The 11,637-nt window shown below is 45.7% G+C and overlaps 1 protein-coding gene across 1 annotated transcript in view; it reads left to right on the forward strand.

Moving 5' to 3' along the window:
• SCAF8 (SR-related CTD associated factor 8) overlaps positions 1–11,038 on the forward strand; it is a 201,118-nt gene extending 190,080 nt beyond the window's left edge. Inside the window, exon 23 of the transcript XR_003206827.2 lies at positions 10,859–11,038. The gene's annotated coding sequence lies outside the window, so the exon portion shown is untranslated. The remainder of the gene's footprint in view (positions 1–10,858) is intronic.
• Positions 11,039–11,637: the final 599 nt, after the last annotated feature.

Here is an 11,637-nt window from a genome sequence, read left to right on the forward strand (position 1 = left end):
GGATGAGACCCTGATACTGACGCCCAAATGAACTCCAACCTCTTCCCACCATTTAGTCCCACCATTTATGTCAGAACTTCCTCTGACATTAAACTTTCAAGGAAGATGTGAAGATTGGGAGAAATTTCCAGATTTCTAATCAGTTTGTAGATCTGAGTATTGTGTGTCCCTTCTGGCTTTACAGAATTGGAGCTGCCTTGTATTCTATCACACAAACTCATACACAAAACTAGAGCTGTCTGGAAGGTTCTGGAACAGGATGGAATATTTTATTGTCGCCTCGCCACCCTGACCCCCATCCCACCTACCCAGCCCGTTATCACTGTTTCACTAGTCATGGGGAATTCCTCTGGGGTCCAAGATAAAGGGAAAAGCTCACACGTCACAACCTCCCACCCTACACAGTTCTGACTCTGATACTGACATTTTCACGGTTGAAATCCAAACACTACCTGCTGCCTTAATTTCCTCTCCATTTGTCCCTTCTTAACCCCCTACCATCCAATGTCCACTCTCTCCCCACCAATGAATTCACTTTCAAAAAGTCTTCGGTGACCTCCTGCAATTCCAAAAGGCATTTCTCAGGTCCTTCCACTTGACCTCCCTGATGCTGTTGCCCAAACTATTCTCCTTGAAAGTCTCTCTTCCTTTGAACTCTGTGGCCCTGAAATTCCCATTTTCCTTTCACCCTTCTGGTGCTTTCTCTTTCTCATTCTGAGGGCATTCCACCAGCCCTTGTGGTCCTTGAGCTTCTCTGATGCTCCTGTGGGATCAAGTCTTGCCATCCCCTCTGTGACAGGGATACAGAGAGCTCTCCCTGTCTCCTAGACTGAAAAACTGGGAGCTTATAGTCACACTTCTTTTCCTTTCATTTCCTACATCCAGTGGCTCACCGAGTTTCTATCTTCCCTCTGAAATAGCTCTTAACACTCACTGCCATCTCTACTCGGGCCCCTAGCACCTAGAGCATTTCCCCCCAGACTCCTTTTGATCATGCATATTAGCAAAAATATGTTCATATACGGATCTCAAATTTTAAAAGTTTTTTTTTAATTGAGATATAATTGACTCTTCCAGATATAGATCGTTTATGTGTTATCTGTTGTATTAGTCTGCTGATTGTTTGCCACAGACGGGGTGGCTTAAAGAACAGGCATTTTTGGGGGGGGGGCACAATCCTAGAGGCCAGAAGTCGAAGATCAAAGTGTCATCAGGGTTGGTTTCTGGTGACAACGCTCCTCCTGGCTTATAGACACCTACCTTCTCCTTGTGTCCTCCCATGGGCTCTTCTCTGTGCGTGCGCAGGAGGGGAGCCTGGGGGTGCAGAGGGTGAGAGAAGAGGGAGATCTGGTGTCTCTTCCTCTTTTTATTAGGACACCAGTCCTCTCAAAATAAGGCTCCACCCTTACGAGACTGTTCAGCCTTTATTACCTCCTATCTTCAAATACGGTCACATTCGCGGTTGGAGCTTCAGCACCTGAATTTGGCAGGGACACGTGTCAGTTGGTAACTAACATACGCAGTTTCTATTAAACTATTTAAGATACGTAAAATGTACACTAAAAACCAAGGCAATTTTAAAAGTAAATGCAAATAAGAATTCCGATATTTTCTTCCTGTTACCTTAGTGGATCACCTTGAGCACCCGTGGGAGTACACACCTGTCACTTGAACCCATGGATCTAGGGGATGACGACAATGTCCTAATGGCTCTGTCCACTGCCAGGCTTCTGCTTTGCCTTCCGATAGAGCACAGCCTCTGTGTCAATCTTCATAAAACTTTGGTTTCTTCTTCTCCCTTCTTCAGAAAACGTTGGTGCTCTGGGGTGCCCAGAGGACAGTCCGTTGCCAGCTCGACCTTCAGGGTACTCTGTGTCCCACCATGACCTCTGCTTCAATCCCTTGTCCTTCCTGATGACCCACTTGGGCCCCTTGCTCCTCCTCTGCTGGTCCTGGGCCTCTAGCTTGCGTCAGCACCACATTGCCTGTCCCTCCAACATGCTCTCCCCTCCCTCCACAAAGTTCTGTCCCATCTTTTGGTACATGGTCACCTGCCGCTCAGCAGTGTTGCTCATACTCTCATGGGTGCCGTCTTATTTTTCAGCTGGATTATGAGCTCCGAGAGCTCATGGTCCAGAGCTCTTCATTTCGTATCCTTCTCTGAGCACAGACTCTGAACCTGTCCTCTGTTGCTGCAGTGCTTCTCGGTCCTCCTCCCAGAGTGGCACAATCCACAGGGCAGCCCGAGCCATCCCAGGGGTTGTGGTTGGGCAGAGACAGCTGTGGAAGCCTTGGAGGCAATGGCACCATCTGACTTGCTGATCACACGTGGACCCATGGTCTAAAGCTTTACATGGCCAATTTCTCAACCTACTCCAGCTCAGCTTCTTGCAAATGGTATTTCCCAGAAGTTGGTAATATATTCTCCTAAAGATTTAATGGAAGAAAACTTGGCTGCTTATTTGAAAAGTATGTTCTTGACTGCCAACTCAGAGTGCCTTAAATTAATGTTGACAAATGTGAGATTTAGTAGCGAAGCATCCATCTCTTTAGTGCCTGGTGGGGCTCAAGATGTGCACGTAAATCATTCACATGACAATTTTCCGGGCTGAGTGCTCGGCGTTTCCCTGCCACAACTCAGCGCACCTGTTCGCAGATGGCAGCGCTGGGACACTGAGGATGATTTGAGGTGCTGGCCACTCAGGAGCAAAATGACTTGGAAACATTGAAACGTGAGCCTAGAGCTGTCTCCAGATCTTCTTGAATTCCCCTTTAAAACTCATCCGCAAATGCTGACCTGGACTAACATGAAGATATCAATTTACCTCTGGGACTTGAACTTTATGGCCCTCGGGCTGCGCTGCAGCCGTTCAGTTTCCCGTGTGTCCCCGGGGAACAGTCAGTCCTGGGATGGATGGCCCTGGAGACCCGTTCACTGAAACCTACCCTTCTTTGTCAAATGAACGTGTGCAAACGGAAAATTAGTTTTAGGAGGCGATTGTCCCAAAGCCTGGAGTGTTTAATATTTTAACTACCTATTTTTTCCTTATTTACCTGGTAAACTCGGCAGAGTTGGTGACGGTCATAATTGTGTTCAGAGTCCAAAAATCATTTGGTTTAATGTTGTGAACCAAGATTATCTTGCCAACGCCTTTGGGTGCTATGCAGTGGCCAAGGATGCTACCTGGGCCTGGGGGGTCGCGAGCGTGACATGCATGGACCACGCAGGCTCCCATCGGGGATGTTCTGCAGATTAGAGTGTACGCGCGGCTATCCTGTAAGGGTTAGTTATGGACTTTTCTCTTTGTTTCTCCGTACTTTTTCATAGTGGCCACCTGTATCTCTCACATGGACAGCAAAGGGCTGAGTTGCTAGGAGTGACAGATTTGGGGAAAGGCCAACACTGTTCACAGAAACCTCTGCCAGTTGAATTTTTTTTTTTTTTTTTTTTTTTGCTGGTTGAATATTTCTTGGAGATTTTTGATCTTTTTATTTTCACGAGAGACCCAAAGAGAAAGAAAGGAAAGAAAGAAGGAGGGCTGGCAGAAGGAGGGATCAAGGGAAAAAGAAAAGAAAGGAAAAAGAATGAAAGGAAGGAAGGAAGGGAAGGTGGGAGAGAGGGGGGAGGAGGGAGGGAGGAAGACAGCGAGAAACAGGGAGAGAGTAAGAGAGAGGAAGGAAGGAAGGAAAAGAGAAAAGGAAAGAAAGAAAGAAGAGAGAGAGAAAGAGAGAGAGAAAGAAAGAAAGAAAAGAAAGAAAGAAAAAGGAAAGGAAAGATAAAAAGAGATACTGTCTTGCAGTCAAGCCCACTGACTTTTAAAATGCTGCCTCCCTGGGCGCCTGGGTGGCTCAGGTGGTTGAGCGTCTGCCTTCGGCTCAGGTCATGGTCCCAGGGTCCTGGGATCGAGTCCCGTGTCGGGCTCCCTGCTCCTTGGGAGCCCGCTTCTCCCTCTGCCTCTCTCTCTCTCTCTCTCTTTCTCTCTCTCTCTCTCTGTCTTTCATGAATAAATAAATAAAATCTTTAAAAAAAATAAATAAAATGCTGCCTCTCTGAGAAGGGTTTAGCTCAGGACACACTTTCCCTTCTAGCCTCCACCTTCCACTGTGGCTGTTGGCACAGGCCGCTGGGACCATTACGGATGGCACCGGGGGAGGGTGGCTGTGCTGGCCCTCTTGTTTCTCCTGGACTTGTGCTGAGGCCCGAGTGGGGAATACCCACATTGGCTGCCAAGAGAAGCATTTTCGTAGCCTGAGTCACACAGACAGACCTTTCGTTTGTGAACACAAAACAGGCAAATGAAGAACAGAATGCTGATCCTGGAAGGCAGGGGAAGGATCATTGTTCAGTACCATCATACACGCGCAGGGTAATTCTTAACCCCCATGATTCTGTGATTCTGTTTTGTGGGAGGGTCATGCAAACTCCTACTGAGTGGGTGAAGGAGATCCCCTCCTCACTGTTTTCTCTAGACCCTGCTTTGAAGCCCAGTGGGACAAACCAGCATGAAGTTTGGCAAGTCTGTGTTCATCACTGGGGTTTAATTAAAATACACTGAGCCTTGCAGAAACTTGTGGCTTAGAGTAATGGAAAGTTTAGGGAATCAGAAACATAGCCAGATCCCAGAAAGAAAGGTCACATTTCCCCTCCAGCGCTGGGATTTCTCACCTTCCATTTTCTCCCAGACTTACAGTTCATTCCTTCTCAAATGTATCAATTATTTTTCTAAGAAAGGATGAATCAATTTTATAATTACAAGTATTTGGTATTTATATACACAGAGGCCTTATCCAAGTGTTCATACTGTTTTATATTCCTTTGTATTGGATTAATTTATAAACACATATTTTTTTCAGGCACCTACTATGTGTACAGCAAATGTGGGGTGCCAGGGATGCAATTGTGAGCAGGACTAGACCGGCTTGGCTACTTTCGTCCAGGACCTTCTGATGTCTTGGTGGTGTCTCTTGATCTCTCCATCATGTTACGAGCATAGCATTTAGCTTGGTCTTGGGAAGTGAACTCGACTTTCACGAAGTGTCAAATAGTTAAGAAAAATAAATGGCTTTGAATGCAGCACTTATTAGCAGCATATGATTACATATCACTGAGTATGTCTCTCTAATAGTGATGGTACAGCAGTAGCCTTCAAAGCAGGACGTACACGTGTTACTTGCACACGTCACGCTTCACTGGACCAGCTCCATAAATCAGCCAGTGGGATTTCCTGCAAGTGTTGCTTTAGTTGCTGGCTGAGCTAAGCCACTTCGGGACAGTGTCCCAGCGTACAGTTTCTACATCCAAATCAATGCATGTGTTTGTAAAAATTCCCATTTTTCAGCCTCAACGCAGGTCCACAGAATTAGTATCTCAGGAGTTGGGATCAGACATATGCATTTCCGGCAAGGACTCCCCCATTTTTGTTCGGAGTAAAGTTTAAGAGTGTTATTTTTTGAGGGGTGCCTGGGTGGCTCAGTCGGTTAAATGTCCCATCCTTGATTTTGGCTCAGGTCATGATCTCAGGGTCATGAGATGGAGCCCCTCATTAGGCTCTGTGCCACACTTGGAGCCTGCTTGGAATTCTCTCTCTCTCTTTCTCTCTCTCTCTGCCCCTACCCCCTGCTTGTGCGCATGCACGCACATACCCTCTCTCTCTCTAAAAAAAGAGAGAGAGAGAGAGAGAGTATTATTTTTGAGCTTGTTTCATTAAAATCAATGCAAAAACAATCAATCAATTGAGCTGAACTAAACAAACGCAATCCAGCATTTGGGGTGGGGAGCTGATATCAGATAGGTCTATGATAAGTTTCCTTTGGCATCACATAACCCTTCTCCTCCCAAAGCAATAAATAATGATATGATATTGCTTATGTTCAGCTGGTTGGGCCAAGGACCTTTGTCAGGTCATATGATTTCTCACTTTCTTTATCTGCAGAGTGAGGGCTTGGACTTAATGATCTTTATGCACCTTTTTTGCTCATGTGAACACACTAAGCAGGTACCTACAATGGTGGCCAGTACGTTTATCCCTTCCTGTCCACCCCACCTTCCCACAAACGACACAAACATTGGCCACCAGAAGATTAAGGCAGAGAGAAAGAAGAAATAGGTTTAGCACAACAGAAACATGTCTTAAGTAAATTATGCCTTCGGACTCTAATTCTAATTATGTTTTCTTGTCTTCTTCTTTCTCGTGAACAATTTTCTTTGTTCTGTTAGTGACTGAGTTCATCCTTTTAAGGGATTCATTCATGTATTAATTCATTTATTGAACACTTAAGAGTGTCCAGTATATTCCAGGACAGGGCCATGTGTTGAGGATGTAGAAATGCACAAATAGGTTTGACCTCAGATGGTCTTCTCCCTACTAAAATTGGTATATTTTAGCCATAGTCCATTGACACCCTTTTCAATTCTAGGTTCCTCCGCCTGAAAGAGTGATGTAGAAAATATTTTTAAAACATAAAGACCAAAAAAAAAAAAAAAAGACAAGTGGGGGAGGGGGAGAGGGAGAGAGAGCATCTCAAGCAGGCTCCATGCCCAGCGCAGAGCCCGACTCGGGGCTCAATCTCATGACCCTGCGATCATGACCTGAGCTGAAATCAAGAGTTGGATGCTTAACCAACTGAGTCACCCCAAGCACCCCTAAGAACCCTCCTTTAAAAACATCTCGGGGCCCTGGGTGGCTCAGTCAGTTAAACGCCTGACTCTTGATTTTGGCTCAGGTCATGATATCAGGGTCATGAGATCAAGCCCCACATAGGGATCAGGGCTGGGTGTAGAGCTTGCCTACAATTCTCTCTCCCTTTGCCCCTCCCCTGCCCTCACAAGTGCTTTCTTGAGCACTCTCTCTCTCTCAAAAACATTTTTTTTTCAGACTAATTTTCCCTTAATTAATTTGGAATATTTTTAATGACAAAATTCATGAAAAGTTTAGTGTGTTTCAAAAATTCTTCTTGCTCAGTTGATATGACTTAAATGTTTTAAACTAAGGAGTTCCCTGGACTTGGGAGTTTCCATGTATATCTTGGATTCAAGGGGGGAAAAAGGCGTTTGGATTTATCTTCCCGATCAATTTTCTATTCAGGAAAGAACTCTACCATGAAGCTGTTTTACTGAGCTATTGTTCATTTCACACAACTTGAGCAGATTTTTAATTAAGGTTTACAGGCGAGTCACCATATAAATTATGCAAACTTCCCCCCGCCCCACCAAAGACATGGACAGACTCTGCCCTTGTTTTGTAGGAAGAGCCCATGAGTGAGCACTAGAAGGCTCCCTCCGCATCCTCAGATGTGAGACAGACCTTCTGTGCCGTTCCTCTGCCTCAGTTTTAGAAAGACTCCTCTGCACTGCCACGTGCATTTCCCCATCCCAGAGAACCTCCTTTGTCACAATTACTAAGTTAAAACAACTCAATAAATTGTTTTTCCTTGGTCATGTGTGTAAAATTAATACCCAGAGTTCCGCAGTCCAAGTTCAATGGTGAGCTGACCCTCCCACGGGACCACGAGAGGGAGGAAAGCGTCCTATCCTGGGGCAGCCAGAAGCATTTTCCCCAGAAGGCTGGCAGAAATGGGGACTCACATTTCCTTCATGGGGCGAACTGTCGGTCGGGGCTGAAGAAGTGCCACTGCGGGAATCAGAACGGGCCGTGGGCACCGCAGGGCGGGAAGCCCCGTACGGGCAGCTGTGACACGCGGTTCCAGACCTTTGCCAACGTTTCTCGTGAGACGGAAATCCGGAATGCTCTTTTCTGGTGCCTTCTTACTACGCGGTAAATGACTAATGTCATATAATTGGGGAAGCTTTTTTCAAAGACTGAAACTAGACTCACGCTGCTGGAGAAAGTAGGAAACCATATGTGCTTGTGGGAGGTGGGGCGGTATTTGAGGCTCGGCTGCCGTTGGCTTTTTATGAATGCTTCCCACTTCCACAGAGAAACGCAGCACCGTGCAGTGCGATTTTTTAAAAGCAGGTACAGCCCGGCTTGTTTTATTTATTTATTTTTTTAGAAAGAGGGAGAGCAAGTGGGGTGGGAGGGGCAGAGAGGGGATCTTTTTAAAGAGGCTCCGTGCCCGGCACGGAGGGGGGGCTTGATCTCCCCGCCCTGACCTCATGACCTGAGCCCAAATCAAGAGTCAGACGCCTAACCCCCTGAGCCACTCAGGCGCCCACCTTCTTTTATTTTTATATTGAAAAATCACCTCCGTCAAAACCTTTGAGAATTCTCAAAATTCCGTATATATAATAAATAACACAACACCAATTATAATTTTGGAAAATTTGATATTTAAATGCTAACAATCTTAACGTATTAAAATATACATATGGGGCGCCTGGGTGGCTCCGTCGTTGAGCGTCTGCCTTCGGCTCGGGTCATGATCCCGGGGTCCTGGGATCGAGCCCCGCATCGGGCTCCCTGCTCCGCGGGAAGCCTGCTTCTCCCTCTCCCACTCCCCCTGCTTGTGTTCCCTCTCTCGCTGTCTCTCTCTCTGTCAAATAAATAAAATCTTTAAAAATAAAATAAAATAAAATATACATATATACCTGTCCCTGGGCGGGGCCATGCCCTGAACACCACACATATAACTTGTCACAACAACCCAGGGAGGTAGGACTGTCTCCACGTGACACATGGGGAAACTGAGGAAGCCAAAGGAAAAATGAAGGAATTTCTCTGAAGTCAAATGGCTAGAAACTAATGGAAGCAGTAGTAGAGCCCATGTATTTATTTTGACTAGGACTTTTATGCTACCATAGCCAGTGCTCCCGCATTTCCTCAGCAAGGACGTGAGCAGATAATGTCTCGGGGCGCCTGGGTGGCTCGGTTGGCTGAATGTCTGACTCCTGATTTCAGCTCAGGTCCTGATCTCAGGGTGTTGAGATCACAACCCAAGTCGGGCTCCCTGCTCAGCGGGGAGTCTGCTTAAGATTCTCCCTCTCCCTCTGCCCCTCCCAGCCCGCTCACATACTTTCTCGCTCTCTCTCAAATAAATAAATAAATCTTGAAAAAATAATAATGTCTACATATTTTGGGGGATAACCAGAAAATAAAACTGCATGAGGAACACAGGAAGACCGTATTACCTTGGAGACTGTGTTGCAGAATTAAGCTTTGAAATGCAACATGATTTTGTGTTTTTCCCTTTGCTTCTGGCTCTGATCTAAGACTTTGATATTTTACAAAGTATCCCCATGTCCTTTCTAATGGCAACTCAAACGCTTCTTCAGATAGAGATGCGCTACTTGGGCATCAAGCTAAAGCCAAAACTGTCACAAAGCCACCAGGCTGATGATGGACAGATGACTCCAACTCTTCGGGCTGGGCTTCTTTGCTTCCTTCTTGTATGACAGCATGCTAGGTATTAGGTGTAGCTGCCCCCACTTCCTTGGCCCCCAAAATGTCCGAGAGCAGGATAAGCCTTACTCATCATGCTCTGGAACTTCCTCTAGAGTGGGAGCCATGTCTTTCTATTTTCAGGGGCCTGGTGCTGTGCCTTGCACAGAGTACATCCTTAGTTGATGAATAAGGAATAAATAAATAAATATGCACTGTCGGAGCAAATGGGAGATGCAATGCATTCTGCTTCTCTATTTCACACTATTTTTGTAAAAATGTTACAGTATGCTTCAGCTCACAGGTTGGGAACCCATGAGCCAGACTTTCAAATAAAGCCTCAATAAAAGAACTGGAAACTTAGAAGATTTCCAAGAAAAAAGTGCTCTGCACAAATAAATTGCAAATATTTCTTGAATAGGAATCTTCTTCATGTCTTCCCCATTACCAAATTTTGGTACTTTAGGCTGGCCCTAAATCTGTAGGCCTTCCCCTAAAATTTGAAGCCCCAAACAAATGCTGCAAACCACAGTGCCTAAATATAAATATAAATGGCTGAATGTAAATATTGAAGTTTTGGGGGGTGACTTGTAGCAACTTCCACAAATGGTATATTATAGTAAACATATGGCAATGACAATGAAGTCATGTCTTTGTTTAAAAAGAAAATTACTATTTTCTATAGATGCTATATACCCTGCAATCATTTATGAAAGCAGTCTTTCCCATTTCGCTTTTCTTTCAAACAGGTAAATGGTTGTCTATACTGCAATGAAAATTCACGAACATTCCATGGCCCGAGAGGCATTTAGAGAGCATGCACAGTACTAAGGCTCCTGTGGTCTTGCCTGTGGTGCTAGGAGGGACCCGGCAGAGGTGTGGCCAGGAGGGGACATCCTCGAGACAGCTCTAGCTTCTCAATTATATTCCACTGATATTTAAATCCAGGATCTTTCCTCTGCAAGGAGGAATTCTGGAAGTGTCTGCTCAGCTCGGCCCCACTGTGTCATTATAGAAAATTTTCAATTTGAAAATTCAGTCTTTCATAATATTGTAACATGGAGATAAAATTTCCACGCTCACCTTAATATTCTTGATGGAGTCCCCTGCAGCCAAAAACGATCATGACACTTGCTTGTTCACTTCCTGTGGCACTTCTCAGTCTGTCTGGTAGATAGCTATTTGTGTGCACATCTTGTCACATCTGAGGCTGCTTTCACTAGTTACTAGTCCCGAATGCTCATGTTTTCCTTAGCCCTTGCTTTGGAGGATGGCAAGCTTGGATTTGAACCCTGGCTTTACTATTTCTACTAGCCACGAAAACTTGGACAAATTATTTCTCCTGTCTTGGCTTTAGTTGTCTCATCTGCAAAATAGTTTCTACCCTTTTGTGTTGATTTGAAGGTGAACTAAGATAGCAGGGTGCCTGACATGCCATAACAAGCAATGAGTACCCTTTGTCATGAGTAATGATACTTTCGAGTAGAACCAAGATTTGACCCTGGCTCTTTCCTCATCAGGGAGGAGCTCTGAGGGTCCGCTCCCAGCCCAGCTCTGCCGGTGCTGCTGAATCCCGAGGCCCTTCTCCAGGCTCCCCGTCTGCTTCTGGACGGAAGCTTCACCATGGCCTACCCCCCACTCTGCCACTTCTCCATGTGGGACCCACAGACACATTTGTGTATCATGAAGCTTTGAGTCACGTGAGTGTGGCAGGTTCTTATATCAAAGGATTAAACCAAGCTCAGGATGTTCCTATTCTTCCTTCTCCCATCCTCACCCCTCAGGAGACCAGGATGGAAAAAAGCAAGTAGTTCTGAGCAGCGGCTTTGCTCAAGAAACCATGCCAAAGCTGCGGCATTTAAAATGGAGTGTGAAAAAATAAATAAATAAAATAAAATGGACTGTGAGGCACAGTTCTGCCTTTTAGGACCCTACAGTCTCTGTCGCCAAGACGGAGTGCGGTATCAGAAGGCAGCTGACCACACCAGGGACGTTTTATGCGGCGACGGAGTGGGACAAAGGAAAATAAGGGCAGATCAAGGTGGCTAGAGGGGTCAGGTCTGGGAGTGGTGGTCCTTGGTCTCGAGGATTCCTCTGAAGAGGAGCTTGCTGTCTTTTTGTTCTCCATGCTGGAGGCAGGACACTGAGAGCAAGTTTGATTTTGGGGGCAGAGGAGTCCTTAGGTTGATGGACTCTAGCGGGACTTCAAGAAGATTCATAGCAAATTGAAACAAGCAAAATCTGGAGGTGAGCTCACCAAAATGGAGTGATATTCCCCCTCAAGAACTTCAGTCTGAAG

This window comes from Callorhinus ursinus, unplaced genomic scaffold (genome assembly GCF_003265705.2).
Source record: "Callorhinus ursinus isolate GAN/ISIS: 27379988/994484 unplaced genomic scaffold, GSC_fseal_2.0 scaffold6, whole genome shotgun sequence".
NCBI classification, from domain to species: Eukaryota; Metazoa; Chordata; class Mammalia; order Carnivora; family Otariidae; genus Callorhinus; species Callorhinus ursinus.